Source organism: Falco rusticolus, chromosome 9, assembly GCF_015220075.1.
Source record: "Falco rusticolus isolate bFalRus1 chromosome 9, bFalRus1.pri, whole genome shotgun sequence".
Lineage (NCBI taxonomy): Eukaryota > Metazoa > Chordata > Aves > Falconiformes > Falconidae > Falco > Falco rusticolus.
In genome coordinates, this window is record NC_051195.1 from 49,214,545 (window position 1) to 49,228,771 (window position 14,227).

General features: G+C 47.2%; 1 protein-coding gene across 4 annotated transcripts in view; it reads right to left on the reverse strand.

Annotated features, from left to right (window-relative positions):
* Nucleotides 1-1,758, reverse strand: part of NTNG2 (netrin G2) — a 51,696-nt gene extending 49,938 nt beyond the window's left edge. For 2 of the 4 annotated variants that reach the window (XM_037401327.1, XM_037401328.1), the window contains exon 1: nt 1,505-1,758. The gene's annotated coding sequence lies outside the window, so the exon portion shown is untranslated. The remainder of the gene's footprint in view (nt 1-1,504) is intronic. The other 2 variants (XM_037401326.1, XM_037401329.1) reach the window with 2 other exon arrangements.
* Nucleotides 1,759-14,227: the final 12,469 nt, after the last annotated feature.

Genomic DNA, 14,227 nt, shown 5'->3' on the forward strand with positions numbered 1-14,227 from the left:
CAGTGTTTGTAAGTCCCGCTGACATCAGAGCTGTCTTTTCAGTTATAACATGTCAGTTCCTAATTATTACATCAAACTGGTCACAGCCAAGTGCCTAATAACAGTGGAGACCGTGAGACTCCAGTGTTGTGAAGAGAACAAGCAGGGCAGTTTTAATGATGACTCCAGTGCTGTTAAGTTTATGGATCTATTTTCATAGCCTTAACAATTATATTTTGCACTCGAACAGCTGATAGAGAAAAACCCAGGAAGAAAGGATCTATATATCTATTAGTGTCTTGTTATGCTAGCTAAATGTCATAGATTCCCAGGGAAATAAAAATCTGCCGGAAAACATATTTACTGTCAGTCAATCAGGCAGGCGTGCAGGTTCTCTGCGAAGTCTGTGGTGCAACACTTAGCTGGTACGGTCCCTTTGCAGAAATAGTTACACAGCGCTGCTCTGAAATAAGCCAGCATGCCGCAAACCGGGAGGGGGGGGGGGGGGGGGGAGACTCCAAATTAAGGATTTTGCCCTGCTTGCTTCGGTTTGACTCTTAGAAAATAAATCTTCACTTGCTATTATTAAGAAACTGCAGTTCATGGGAACAAATAGAGTCAGCGCTCTTTGTTTTCTTTGCGGAGTACTCGGCAGTCGCTGGGGACTGATAGCCAGAGTATTGAAAACACAAAATTAGATTGTGTCTTGACTTAGCTGGTTGCTTATATATATATATATATATATAATTGGATTAACACCCCCTGAAATAGAGGGACAATGCTGAGCAACAACTGAGCTGCTCAGGAATTAAGAACAGAAAGTAAACTCAATGAAGGAGTTTTCAATTTTCTTTCAGAAGCGTTGCCTCCAAATCACCCCCCCCCCCTTCCCCTCCATCCCCCGCAGGGAGGGTTTTTCCCTCTTCTCCCGGCTGCCCATCCCTTCCCCTCCAGCCTCAGCGGTAAAGTGGGGCGCAGCCTGTGCGGGGGCAGCGCCGAGCCCCCCGGCGGAGGCTGCGGAGCCCCCCGGAACTGCCGGGCTCCCCCCCAGCCGCTCCCCGTAACGTGTTTGTGGCTCCAGGCAAACCGATACCCCCCCACACCCCCCGCCATCTCCGCCTCGCCGCCCCCGGTTTCTTTTACAGGAAAGGACTTGGGGAGGCTGCAAAGGGCTGCCTTCAAAGTCGGCGGCGCGGAGCTGCCTCCCGAGCATCCCTGCCCGGGCAGACCCCCCCGAGCATCCCTGTCCGGGCAGACCCCCGGCTGCGAACTCCGGCGGGAGCAGCTAGAGCCCGTCGGGGTGCGGGGAGCGGGGCTGCTCCCGGCGGGGGGGGGGGCACCCGGCGGGACACCACGGACAAACTCCGGGAAAAGGGAGGGGGTTGCTGTTTGGGGGCTGGGGGCAGTTGCCGGCACCCGCGCTGGCCTCTGCCCCCGCCTCGCGCCCCCCCCAACACCACCCCCCCACCCCCCCCCCCCCCCCCCCCCCCCGCGCTGGCCGGCGCTCGGCGCTGCAGGTCCTTACCGGGAGGGAGCTTTGCGGCGCGGGGCTCCCAACGGAGCAGCGAACTTCGGGGCCGGGGGGGAACCCCCCAACACCCCCCCCTCCCCCCCAGCCCGGCGGGCAGCCGCTACGCCGCCGGCCCCCAAGGGCAGATGGCCGGGAAAGCTTTGTGCAATCCCCGGCTCCCCTCGCAAGTTAATGCCGAGGCTGAAATCCCTTTTGCTCTCACTTTCAATCACAATCGGAGCTTTTATCTCCGTGCCTGATCCCGGCTGCGTAACTTCCTCTGTGCAGCTTTAGCACACACCATCCCACTGGCGAGCAATGTGCTTCTTAAAGGTGCAGGGAGGCAAAGCGAGCGGGGAGGGGGAGGAGGGAGGAGGGAGGAAAAGCACCCGAGGAAGAGGAGGCTGCGAGCTCCGAGTCTTCAGCCCCCGAGTACCGCGGCTGCAGCATCCTCGCCATCCTGGCTGCGGGGCAGAGCCCGCTGCCCCCGCTTCGGGAACGGCAGGCTGGGAATGCCGCTCCTCGGTGCTTTCCTTCTTTTTATTGTGGGTTGTTTTTTTTTTTTTTCCTTCCCCCTTTAAGAGCTTAAAAAAATTAAAAAAAAATAATCATGAGATCATGTTTGCTCGAGGGGGAAAAAAAAAAAAAAAAGCTCTAGTCACGAGGGGTTCCCCGCACGTGTAAGTTCTCGCTTGGTGTGCCCTGAATATTTCGGGGAGGCTTCTGCTGGTGAAGATGCTGTAAATGAGGCTGTGCGCGAGTGTGTTGGGGGAAGAGGGGGTGGTTGGAATTAATAGGATAAACAAAGCGGGAACTCGGAGATGGGGAAATCAGATGGCTGGGAAATGCTTTGGTAACGGTGGGAATGTGCTTTGGGATTTAACCAAACCCGGGTTTTCTTTGGCAAGGCAGGGGATTAACGTGCAGGGCTGTATGGTGCGATAACACCTTCTGGCACGGGATGCAGAAGCTATAGGTGTTGCTTTGGCCAACTCTTTGGCATCCAGGCAGAGGGGCAGGGGAGGCTCCAGCTGCGGACAGGGTGTACAGAACTGTGGCAGGTAAAGTCCTGCTTTTCCCTGCACCGGGCAGGTGCTGGAGGCAGGATCGTTCCTGGGCAGCAACAGGTTTTTGACATGCACGTGGATAAATGACGGTCCATTTACAGGGAGGAAAACCAAAGAATCCCCACTGCCCCCTATGTACACAGCCCCCAGAAGATGCCTGTTCCTTCCCAGCCGGAATGCAATCATTTCTAAGCCAGAAAGTGCCTTGTCCGACTTGCACGTGGTTTGCAGTCTCATCAGCTCAGTATTGTGCTATATGATTTCCTTTGGCCCATTGATCTGAGGTATGTACGGGGCTTCTCCCACCTGAGCCCCTGGAAAATGCACGATCCATCCTGTGACCAGGCAGAGGTGATTTAGAGCTCTTCTGGGAGACATTTCCCATATACTGGAGCGTAAGTGAGATTTATGAAATGCCAGCATGTATCTAGACTGTGGCCCAGCCTAAATGCTACACTGATGCACAGGGTGGTCTTTACCTGCAAGGCTCTTTGGTCCTGGCTCAGTCTCCACTCCTCTGGTCAGGGCATAGACTGATACCTTCCACAACTAACTTTTTCTGTAAACACTTATTTTACGGCAGCAGTATTACTTAAATGAGGAGCACTGGCTGGGAATTCAAGGCTGGCTAATATTCCTGGATTTTACTTTGTGCCTTTAGGTCTTCTCTGTAGTAATGACTCCCCTGGAAATTCCCCACGTCTCGCTTATTACTCCTTTATTAGTTATTATGGTACAGTAACAGGATAAAAAGGAGTTGGTATTTCATTTTCATTCCCTCTAATAGCCACGGCAAGGACCAAGTGGTGTGCTGATTATTGACATCAGAGTTAAGTGATATGCACGCATCATTAGGTTTCAATTGGAAAGAATAACACCACAGTATGAGTCGTCACACTTCCAAACTACATGGCATTTAAAGAAAAACCAAAGTCGTTTTTCTCAGCCCTGGGAGCTCAAAAGATCAGAAGCTAGCAATACTCCTTGTATAGACACAGGTAAAAGGTGCTAGCTCCAGGCAAATCACCAGAATTAACTAATCAGCGTTATACCCGGAGAGGCTGGCAGCAGCTCTGTGGCTTGTCCGAGGTTATGCAGCGACTCGGGAGATCCAGGGACAGGCTCAGAGGGTGGGAAATCACGCTGCTCCTGGGGTATCCTGATGGGTCTGGCTCCGAGGGTCCTTACGCTGGGGAGGAGAGAGATGGTCTGTGGCACTCGCAGACCAGGGACTGCAGAGCAGCCAGCAGTGCTGCTGTCACAGGCAGGAGGGAACGGGAAAGAGTTGCAGCGAATGTTTAATTTTAGACCATTTGCATTCTTTTACCCAAGCACATTTTGCAAATATTTAATGCTGGGTATCATTTCTTTCTTGGTGAAATTTCTGCGAGGAGCAAAATGGACTTGTTTTTCCTTGAGGGGACAGCTCTGCCCCCTCCCTGGTGCTGAGCGCTACCTTCTCACGCAAGGGGAGTGTGGGTGAAAATCAATGGGTCTGCACTGAGATTTAATTACTACAGCATAGGCAGGGGTGGAGAATAAGGCCCTTAATATTTAATACAGCCTCTGCTCCCAAAGGGATCCCCAGGGCTGAAGGGCCAAATGTAAACCCATTATAAGCAGGTGTAATTCTATTGACATATGCGGGCTCGCACCTGTTTATACTACAGCTATATTTGGCTCCTTAAATCTAAATGGCAAATGGTGCTTTTGACATGCGCGGAAAAAGAGGGAAGTGTTTTCCTGACTTGGGATGATAGAGGATATACTGAAACAACAGAAGGTAAACGTGACACCTCGCAGTCCCGGCTCGCGGTGGCAATGCGCTTGCTAACACTTGAGCTGAGTTGAGTCCGTAGAGAGAGATCCAAGATTACTGCCAGAATAATAACCAGGCTTATAAAGGATCTTTCATTTGAGGATACATATTGCTGTATCACCTATAATAGCAATACGTTCTTTTTATAGTCCTTATCTAGCAATGTGCGGCCAAGGATGTCAAAGTGCCTACTGCGAGTGAGTAAGCATTTTATTAGGTGGAAACGCCAGGCTCGTAATTGTGCTCCGAGCCCGGGAGAAGGCGAGAGACCCCTGTGCCGGGGAGGGTCTCAGGTAATATTCGACAAGCGCGGCTCAGCCTGACCCCTTGTTCCAGCGGTGGCTTTCTCCAGCCCACAGGGAACCTCTGGGGAGAAGTTTGCAGGGAAAAGGGAGGAAATGACTCCAGGTGCTTTTGTTCGGGATGTTACGGATGATGGAGAGGAGGGCTGCCTGAACCCTGCACTTACCCGGGGGATTCGTCTCATCTCACCACTCTTGTACTGCCCTTTTATTCTGAGCCAGCTGAAAGCAAAGAAAGCGCCCAGCCTGATCAGAATGGGAAGGTTTGCGCTCCCCAGTTCCTTGTGCTTGGTGCAAAGACAAAATCACTGAGTCTTAAAAGGAAGAGAGACATAATATTTTGTAGTTAGGAGAAATGCTGGAAAACCCACACAAAGCCTGAGAAACTGAGCAACAGACAGCTTTGGTACAGGCAGTCCAGGAGGGTGGGTGGGGGATATTTATTTTCTTGCCCTCCCCGCACACTGCTGCTCTTAGCTGGGGGCCAGGCTAGCAGGGGCTGCTGGTCCCCTGCTCTTGGGGACACATGTACCTCAGTGAGCAGGAGAGGGAAGAGCTGAATGCTTCAGTCCCCGGAGTACTCTACATATTTTTTTTTTCTTTGTGAAAGCTGCTGGGGAGATGGCAGAGAGCATCTGCTCTGGGAGGGGAGGCTTCCCCCGGCTCCCTGCCTCACACCCTCCCGCACAAGACCTCAGATGCATTTTCTGCAGCTCAGACAGTTTTACGGGGCCCTGGGTGAATTTTGCCCTCCCTGATTAGATAACCAAAGGAGCAGTGACTGTACTCTCTGGAGAGGAGATGCTGTCTCTTTCCTGCCAGAAGGACAGCTGGAGGGAGGGTGGGATTTTCAGCATGCAAGCACTTAGCCAGATCAAGGAAATGGGATGCAAAGCATTTTAGGCTAAGAAAGGTTGTTGTGCAGGGAAACATGAGGCTGCTGTTCTGTTCGGGAGATAACGCTTCTTAAAATGCTTCTGCGTGCCAAACTGCAAGCCTGAACTACAGCAGGTCATTGCCTCTTTAAGGAAAACAAGCATGACAAGTCAGGAAAAAACCCATCACTGTCTTTGCTGAAAAACTTTGATCATTTAAATATTATTGATGCGCATTAACCCCAGCAGAGATGGGCTGGGTGATGGGAAGTACTTCACCTTGACACAGGGAAAATATGTTGCTTTCTGTTGCCTCGTCTTTTGTTTCATATATCAAATCAGAGCTTAGCCATGTGAATCAGCTCAGGAAGCATTTAAGATTTATTTGATTTTGGGGAAGGTAGAGCTTTCCTTATCTTTATCAGCTGTGGGGGAGTAAGTATGGATAAAAACAGGAGGAGCGTTTCAGGGAGGGATCTATAATTAACAACCCCTCAGAAGGGGAACTTTCCTTTTAACTTACTATTAAAATGGAAGTGTTGGAGAGTAGACGGTTTTGGCTCTGGGGATCTCCTCCGTATCCTTGACAGAGCCCTGCGAATTCCTCTAATCCCTGCCTGGGAGCACGTCTGTGCTTTCCAAACAATCCTGCCCCCACTGAGGGCTCGACAGCACTTGGGGGGCTGGTGCCCACGGGAAGTGCCAGCGTTGCCCCCCAAGAAGCCGATGGGGAGATGGGGAGAGGAGCTGCCTTCCCAGCGTGGGGCTGTGTTTCCTCAGCAGCCCTGAGCCTCACACCGGGAGGAGACGCCTTCCCCAAACGCTTTTTAACCTGAGGAAGGAACATGTCACTTCTAATGGAGCTGACAGCAGCGGGGAGGGTTTTTAGGTTAGTGGTTGAAGAACACACTTGTAATGAGTGAAGTAATTGAATAAATGCTGACAATTTGATGTGGAAAATGCATAATCAGCTAGCTGTGGAAGGTTGACTTGCTCTTTTTTCTCTCTTTCCCTAGCACTGGGGTAAACACGTTTATTCCCTTCCAAGCAGGTGATGCGCTCAGCAGCACAAACCCAGCAGACACATGCACATGCTTCCCTCCCAGGCACACATGTGCTGATTGCCAAATAATTGACCCAGTTATGCTAATACGCTATTTACATGACTGGAACTTAATAAATACATAGACAATCCATCTCAACACTCCACTTTTTCTTGAGTCACGTGCTCCTCGAACGCTCCAGCAGCCTCACTGGTCTCGCCCAGACCGCGGTAACTGTGCCTGCACCAGGGAGAAGGGTGGCAGTCCCTGGGGAGGTACAAATGAGGCCATGCCAAGTAGTACCAAGGGCTGATCACGCAGGCATAACCAGGAGTCTAACTGGCTTTTCAGATCCCAAACACAGCAAATAAATTGTGGATGTAGACAGTGGAGCTGATATATGCCAGTGCAGTGACTTTCCCTACCCAACCATCATCCCAGCTCTATGCAGATGGGAACTTGGTGAATTTCTTGTCATCAAGCCCCCAGTTTTAGTCTGACAATGGGAACAGCATCATCTGTGTCATGTATGTTGGAAGCAATGAATAAAGAGCTGAGCTCACTAGTCTATTTGCATATTGAAGATATGGAAAAAGCTTCTTTTCTTGCTTACTCTGCTGCCTACTCAAATATCTGTGAAACAGGGAAAGGAATATGGTCCTCTTTGTACTTCAGATCTCAGTGCCCTTGAATACAGGAGCGATTGCTCAATCCAGCCTCTGGGATGAGTGTAAGAACTAGCTACGGTGGTAGAAGCTCTCCATACCTGCAGGCTGGTGGGCAAAAGGCAGTTCCTGGATTAAGAACACTCATCAAGATGGATACTTTGACTTTATGTCACCAGGACACCTTCCCCACTCCGCATCCAAATCAGCAGTTGTGTTATCTAGGGCACAGAGATTTGACCTGCCAACTGTTAAATACATTACAGCGTACTCCCCCCAAATTATTAGCATGGAATGGAACACATCCAAGGGAGAGACAGGCTAAGGACACGGTGGTTCACAAGGACAATGAGCCATAGGAGCTCTTCCTTTTGGATAGAGCTGAAAGAGTTATTGCAGAAGAAGGGCAGTAGCAGCGCACAGCAGTTCATCTGTATCCTACGGGGGCACTGGGCTGTGACTCCGTATTCAAGGCTGAGTTGACGTTTGGGCTTGAGACTCTGTTCAGCAGCTCTGGATTATCTTCTTTTTAACCTGAACAGATAGTTTTCCTCTAGGTTATAGCTGTCTTAAGCAGTAGAAGTGAGATCCAGATCAGGCTTTAAGGGTTGGAATTTACATGCTTTTTCTTGTGCCTCTGGTATTAATTTCATATGCAGTGGAAAAGTAATATCCTGTCTGTCACTAGAGAGGAAGAGATGTGCGTGCATGTATACGCACAGTCATTGCTAACTGTTGAGCTTTTTCACTCAAATTTCATTTTTGTGAAAATTTCTAAATTAAAATGAAAATCAGCTGCAGAAACGATGAATGTGAAATACCAATAAGGCAAAAAAGCATGAGATGTTTTCCCTTGTTTTTGTAACTCGTGGTCTTTGTGTGTAAGAGTGTATTGCATGGCAACTGCATTCACACTTCTCTTTAATAAAAGATCCTAGCAGATGGACCCACTATTAACGTGTATCCCCCAGATTTGCATATTTCATATTCATGCCAAGATGGCACTAAGCACACATGGGATGAACAAGGCTGATATAAACACAATTGCACCAGATTAATGCAGTGATCAAAGGGTATTGTCCTAGCATCCCTGTTAGGAATCCAGTTTAATATTAGTTATTAATATTGTTAAACTCCTACTGGAGTCAAACTAAGGTCTTCCAAATACAGTCAGACAGGGCTCTTAGGTACTACAAGTTGATGAATATGTTATGAATTCCTGAGAGAGAGGGCTAAGAAACAGCATTTGCATCTGAGCTGTGAAGAAGCCAACGCTGGAAATGTGCAGACCTCAAGGTTTGGTCCAGCGTGCTGTGTAATTAGGACTCACTTGAAATTCAGATCTTATCCCAGATCCGTATCCGAGTTTCTCAGAATTCAAGTGCGATTGCATCTAGTCAGAAGACAAGCCTATCTGTAAAATCTTATCAAATATTAGGCATTACGAAGTGGTATTCCGGAGCCCAAAATATATTTGATCCCATTGTTCTAGTCCATTAATCAAACACTGGGCTGCACATACTGATAGGATCAAATATTCGGAAATATTTATGAATGAGCATTGTTGTGACTGCAAAAATTAAACACAGCAGGATTTAAACACACAAGATCTCAAAAAGGAAAACTTTATTATCTCCTATATATCTGGTGCCAAATTCAGAGCGAATTTTAAGTGAATTTTAGGTAGTCTGTGCTTGAGTAATTTACACCTTCTTCCGGCTCCCTTCAGTGTGCAAATTATACCTGCTTCCACCTATATTGAATGTGACCCATTGCACCAAGGATACTAATGAAATGATGTAGCACCAGATAATGCAGTTCCAGAGAGGCAGGGGACTGCATGTGCGCAACGTGGTGGTGCTCAGGGTGTACAGAGCTCAAACCCATGTACGATATCCTTGTCCTGTGTCCTGCATCTGCAGCCCTCTGTAGAAATAAACCCCTGCTTACCCATGTGAGCACTAACATGACGGTATTCCACCGCTTCTGCATGCTGGATGGAACCTGGATGTGGTAAAATCCTTCTTGGATGCTCCCTTACTTCAGTGGGGACAGAATTTTGCCCGCTAGATGCAAAGGCAAGGCATGGTGTTGGCATAAGGTATACAGTAGCCCCACAAGCCGTGGGTCTGTCAAGAATAAATCATGTCAAACCAATCTAATTTTCCTGTGACAGGGCAGCAGGTCTCAGAGAGGGGAGAAGCTGGAGATGTGATACATCTTGACTGCAGTAAGGCTTTTGACACCGTTTCATCTGGCATTCCCAGGAGTAAGTGTGGGAATATGGTCAAGGAGAGATGCTGTAAGGTACCAAACCAACGGGGAAAGCCTACTGAAAAGCTCTCAGCTGTTTATTGTCAAAGTGGAAGGATGGCTTAAGTATGGTGCTGCAGGGGTCTGCGCAGGGTCTGGTATTACTCAATATTTTCATTAGTGACTTGGGTAATGGAATATGGAGTAAACTTATTGCATCTGCTGACAATACCAAGCTGAGAGGGGCTGCAAGTGCTCTCAGAGAACAGGAGAAAGATTAAAAAAATCTTAACAAACCAAAGAAACAGGCTGAAAGAAATGGACTGAGGTTCGAAAAGGACAAGAGCAAAGCAGAATGTATGAGAACTACCAAAACCTGTGCCAGGAGATGGCTGTGTAGGCAGCATTCCTAAGGAAAAGGGGTAATATTGTGGGCAAGAAATTAACCCTGAGCCAACTGTGGTACCCTGGTGTGAGAAAAGCAAAGCTGACACCGCTGTGCCTAAAGAGAGTGTGGTATGGTCCACTGCTCCCATCTGTACTGCATGTTGGGGAGGAGTGGTTTTGGCCAGCAGAGTTCCAGAAAAATACAGAAAATGGAATGAATGGTCACAGTTCTAGAAAACAAACCTACCAAGAAGGAAAGAACAACTGCGGTCAATTACTTAAGGCTGATGAAAATACAGTAATAATCTCCCAAGATGTAAAGGATGCTACAAAAGTAATGAACTGCTGCCCACATTCACCGGATAGGGCAGAAGTAGTGGGATTAAACTGCAGCAAATGCAATTTGGGTTAGACTTTGGGGAAAATGTTCCATCTGTAAGAATAGCTGACACCCAGAATAGACCATCTGGGGAGCTTGTGGAATCTCCTTGAAAACCTCCAGGGATGAACAGGTTAGAGAAACTCCTGTCAAGACTGATTTAGGCAGGGTTGATCCTACCCTGGGGGAAGGAGATGGACTAGGTGACCTCTCAGGATCCCTCTTGCTCTTATTCCCCATGGTTCTACATGTATTTTCTGTGGCGGTGATATTGTGAGAGCCGAGAGCTTTATTCTGCATATTGGGTAAACATTTTACATTTAAATTGGGAAGTCTTGTTTACTTGTCAGTCTGTTGTTGTTTCAGTTTAAATCTTACTAATTTAAGTTGAATACTGAATTATAAATTACAGTGATGGGTGTATGAGGACTATCTGAGGAGACAGAACTTAAGTTGAATGCTGAATTATAAATTACAGCGATGGGTGTATGAGGAATATCCGAGGAGACAGATACTGAAACCTATTAATCTATTGATAACATTGATTGGAGTCTTGAATTTAGAATAGCATATTCCTAATTTTTAATATGTTTTAAAAGACTTTTAAAAACAGCTTTGTTTTATTGCAGTGCAGAAATTCTCCAGCTCTCGGATAGGTGTGTATTCTTAAGCAAGTACACAGAAAATAATTGATGTTGGCATATACAAAAGACACAGGATGAAACCTTGCGCTACCACAGTAAAAGGAAACCATCAGGGTTTTGAAATGAAGTCAGGCAGCGGTCTGGCTGCCGATTAATGAGCACATTACTGTTAAGTGATAGCTTTAAAAAAAGTTCCTGAGTTCTTATCGTGGTTCTTGCTCCCCTTTCCTCCACGCATCATGCCACCAGCTCGCTAACGGGGAGCGGAGCCCCACCAGCTCGGGATCCAGCAAGGAATAAGGGCCCTGGACTGTAAGCATCACGCGGGGGGGGCATCTACGACAGCTGAATGTAATTCCACAAATTAATTTGTTCAAGACCCAGGGGTTAGCACTAATTTTGCACTAAGTACCAAGAGAGCTTTAATGACCGCAAATAGCAAACACTTCAATTTTTACTTCGTCCCGCTCCGAAGCCCGAACTGCCAGGTTTGCAGTGCCCTCTAGTATCGCACTGGAGCATTAGCTTTGCTGTGCCACCTACTGAACTGCCACATCGCTGAAGCATCGCTCACTCCAGCGGGTTTTTCCCTTCAGGATTTTTGCAGAGTGGCCGCAGCCGGTGGGAGGGCAGGAGCCTGGGCCGGCTGGAGCTGGGCTCCAGCACCACCCGCCTCTGCTTCCATCCTGATGCACCACTGCTTTGGGATAAAAATGCATGTGGAGATAAAAACCCAGCCTCTGCTTAGAGGGTTGCAGCGACCAGGCTGCTTGAAATAATGATATTCCATAGTTTGTGGCAATTTGGCTCTGTGATATTGAGAATAATTTGCCTTAAAAATGGTACTTTGCAGCTGTTGCTGCATAACCACTAACTAGCAAGATGCACGCCGGTGAAGGAGAGGGAAGGACAAAGGAGAAAAACCTGAGTCATATGAAACCCATTAGACGTTAGCGGGACCACATCCTCGCCAGCTGAGGTCACTTAACACAAGGACTTCTCAGAGCTGTGACCTTCAGCCTTGCATGGATTTCTCTGTGGAGCAGACGCAGGAAAATTCCTTGGTGGAATAGGATATGGTACCTGCTGTAAGAGTGGGCATATTTATAAAGCACCTCTAAAGATTTCCAGCTGCTGAAGTAGCCTTTGGAGGCTGCCTGTGTAAGAGCGAGCTGATGTTGTGCAGCGTTATTGCTGCTCTGAACGGTGCTGTGGGAAAGGCATCGTTCCCATGGAATCGCGGAGGCAGAAGAAAATCTCCAACTCCTGCTTGCCTCCAGAACAGCACTGGGTTGTACCCGGGAGGTCTCCCCCAGAAAAGCCTTTTCCTAGGAGCTGAACTTCTACTGATTTGTAAAAAAACTGCCTAGATCATTGTTGTAGGAAATCTTGCCAGTTCCTGGCAGTGAATGAGCTGGTTCAGGTGATGTCTGTGTTACCCGGAAGTTTTTGTTATGGGGAGAACTAATTAACTAGGGATCTTGAGCAGGCACAACCAGGCTGTTGGTACATGGACATTATTAAGTTATGTTAACTAAGCAAATGTAGAAAATGAAATGTGAACGTCCCTTTTCAGATTTTTCACGTTGATTTTTTTATATGGTGGCCTGTGAGATTGCCATGGACAAAAACCTGCATGAAGACAGAGCTCCTCTAGTACCCAGCATGGCTTGGAAATACATACTCCTAGGAGCAAGCTTCCTGTCAGCCTAGGCTCCGACTTCTAGTTACTTTGGTTCCTGGGTTGTAAGCTACTGAAGACACTTGAGTCAGCCCTTCTTGACTGCACAGCAGAGACCAAATTCTGGTTACAAGCAACCACTGTTACTTTTTGAGAAGATAAATAATTTTTTCTGCTTTTAAACCATGTGTGAGGGTATCACACACATGAAAAATGAAGCTATTCTATGGAATAGTACTCAATGTGTCTGAAGGACAGAGAGAAGCTAGGAAAAGTGTTAGTGAAATAAAAAAATAGGAAAAGTAGGAGGTGTAAAAGGTAAAGAGGAATGATAAGATGAAACCATTGGTGTGTATCTAAGGGCTGAACTAAATCTTATTATTCTTACCGGCTTTCAGGAATCAGCCATTTGAGATAGTTTTCTGTCTTCCATATTGCAGGTCTGTATGGTATACACAAATGTATTTTCTGTAGTGTCACCGCTAAACCGCAGGACAAAGAACAAAGGTTGTATGGGGATAACCTGCATCCCAAACAAGTATGGTCCCTTCACACACACACCCCCCAAACCCACAGCACGCTAACAATTTCTGAAGTGCAGGATGTCTAGATGGGTTCTTTTTCATCAAAATATTTCCATGCCCTCTCATGTACTATGCATTCAATGTAAATGCTGAACTTCCATTATTGCTGGTGTGATTTCCACACACGGAACCACAAAAGCCTGAAATAAGAGGTCTAGAGTGCTTCGGCTTTAAATTCTGCCGCCTGCAACTAGTGCGCTAGAAATGAAGAGCTATCTCATTGTATATGCAATATGTAAGTAGTTTGACAAGGATGTTTCTTTACAGCTTAAGTGTCAGCTCTGAATAGATGGATTGGGGGTCTTGAAAGACTCACTACGCATCTCTGCATCATTGTTCGTAAAAACTTTAGTAAGTATCTTAAATTCCTTGCACGGCAATATAAGCAACTGCCTCAGCTTCTCAAGGGCACTATACCTTTGATAATGAATATATTTAAACAAAAGCGGGGGGAAAAAACCCTTTGCTGAATATAATAGGATGCAGCTTTTTACTTCATATTTCATGGGACATAAAGGTTCATCATTTATTGAAAATAAGATGTGGACCATCAGTAACATCCTGTCTAGATTTCCTTTTCAGAGTAAAATGCCTTTCCAGTAAAATTACAGGAAACTGCTTTTCTCAGACAAAGCCCTTGTATTCAAGCTGTGGTGCAGTATTCTTCAGACTGGTTTCTCCCTTTTGCTCTGCTCTCTGTTAGAGCTTGTTCTGCTAGCTGAGGATCTTCCTTGGCAAATCTGTTTTCTCCTTTATATTTAAAAATTATACGCTCGATGTGGGCAAATTTCCATAAGCCTTCAGGACTTGAGATGTACTGGCCAACAGAGAAATTAATCTGATTAGAACTCAACCCTCAAGAAAGAGTTTGGAGGGAAGCACAGTCCAATCAAGGAATACCTGGGGTCAGCTAATGAGCAAATGCCCCTTTGGTAGTACATTCCCCCTCTTCCAGGAGCTGAATTTACAATACAAGAGCAACATCTCCAGTTCCAGCTGTCACAGGACACACAGGACACAGTCACTGCAGTTGAAGGAC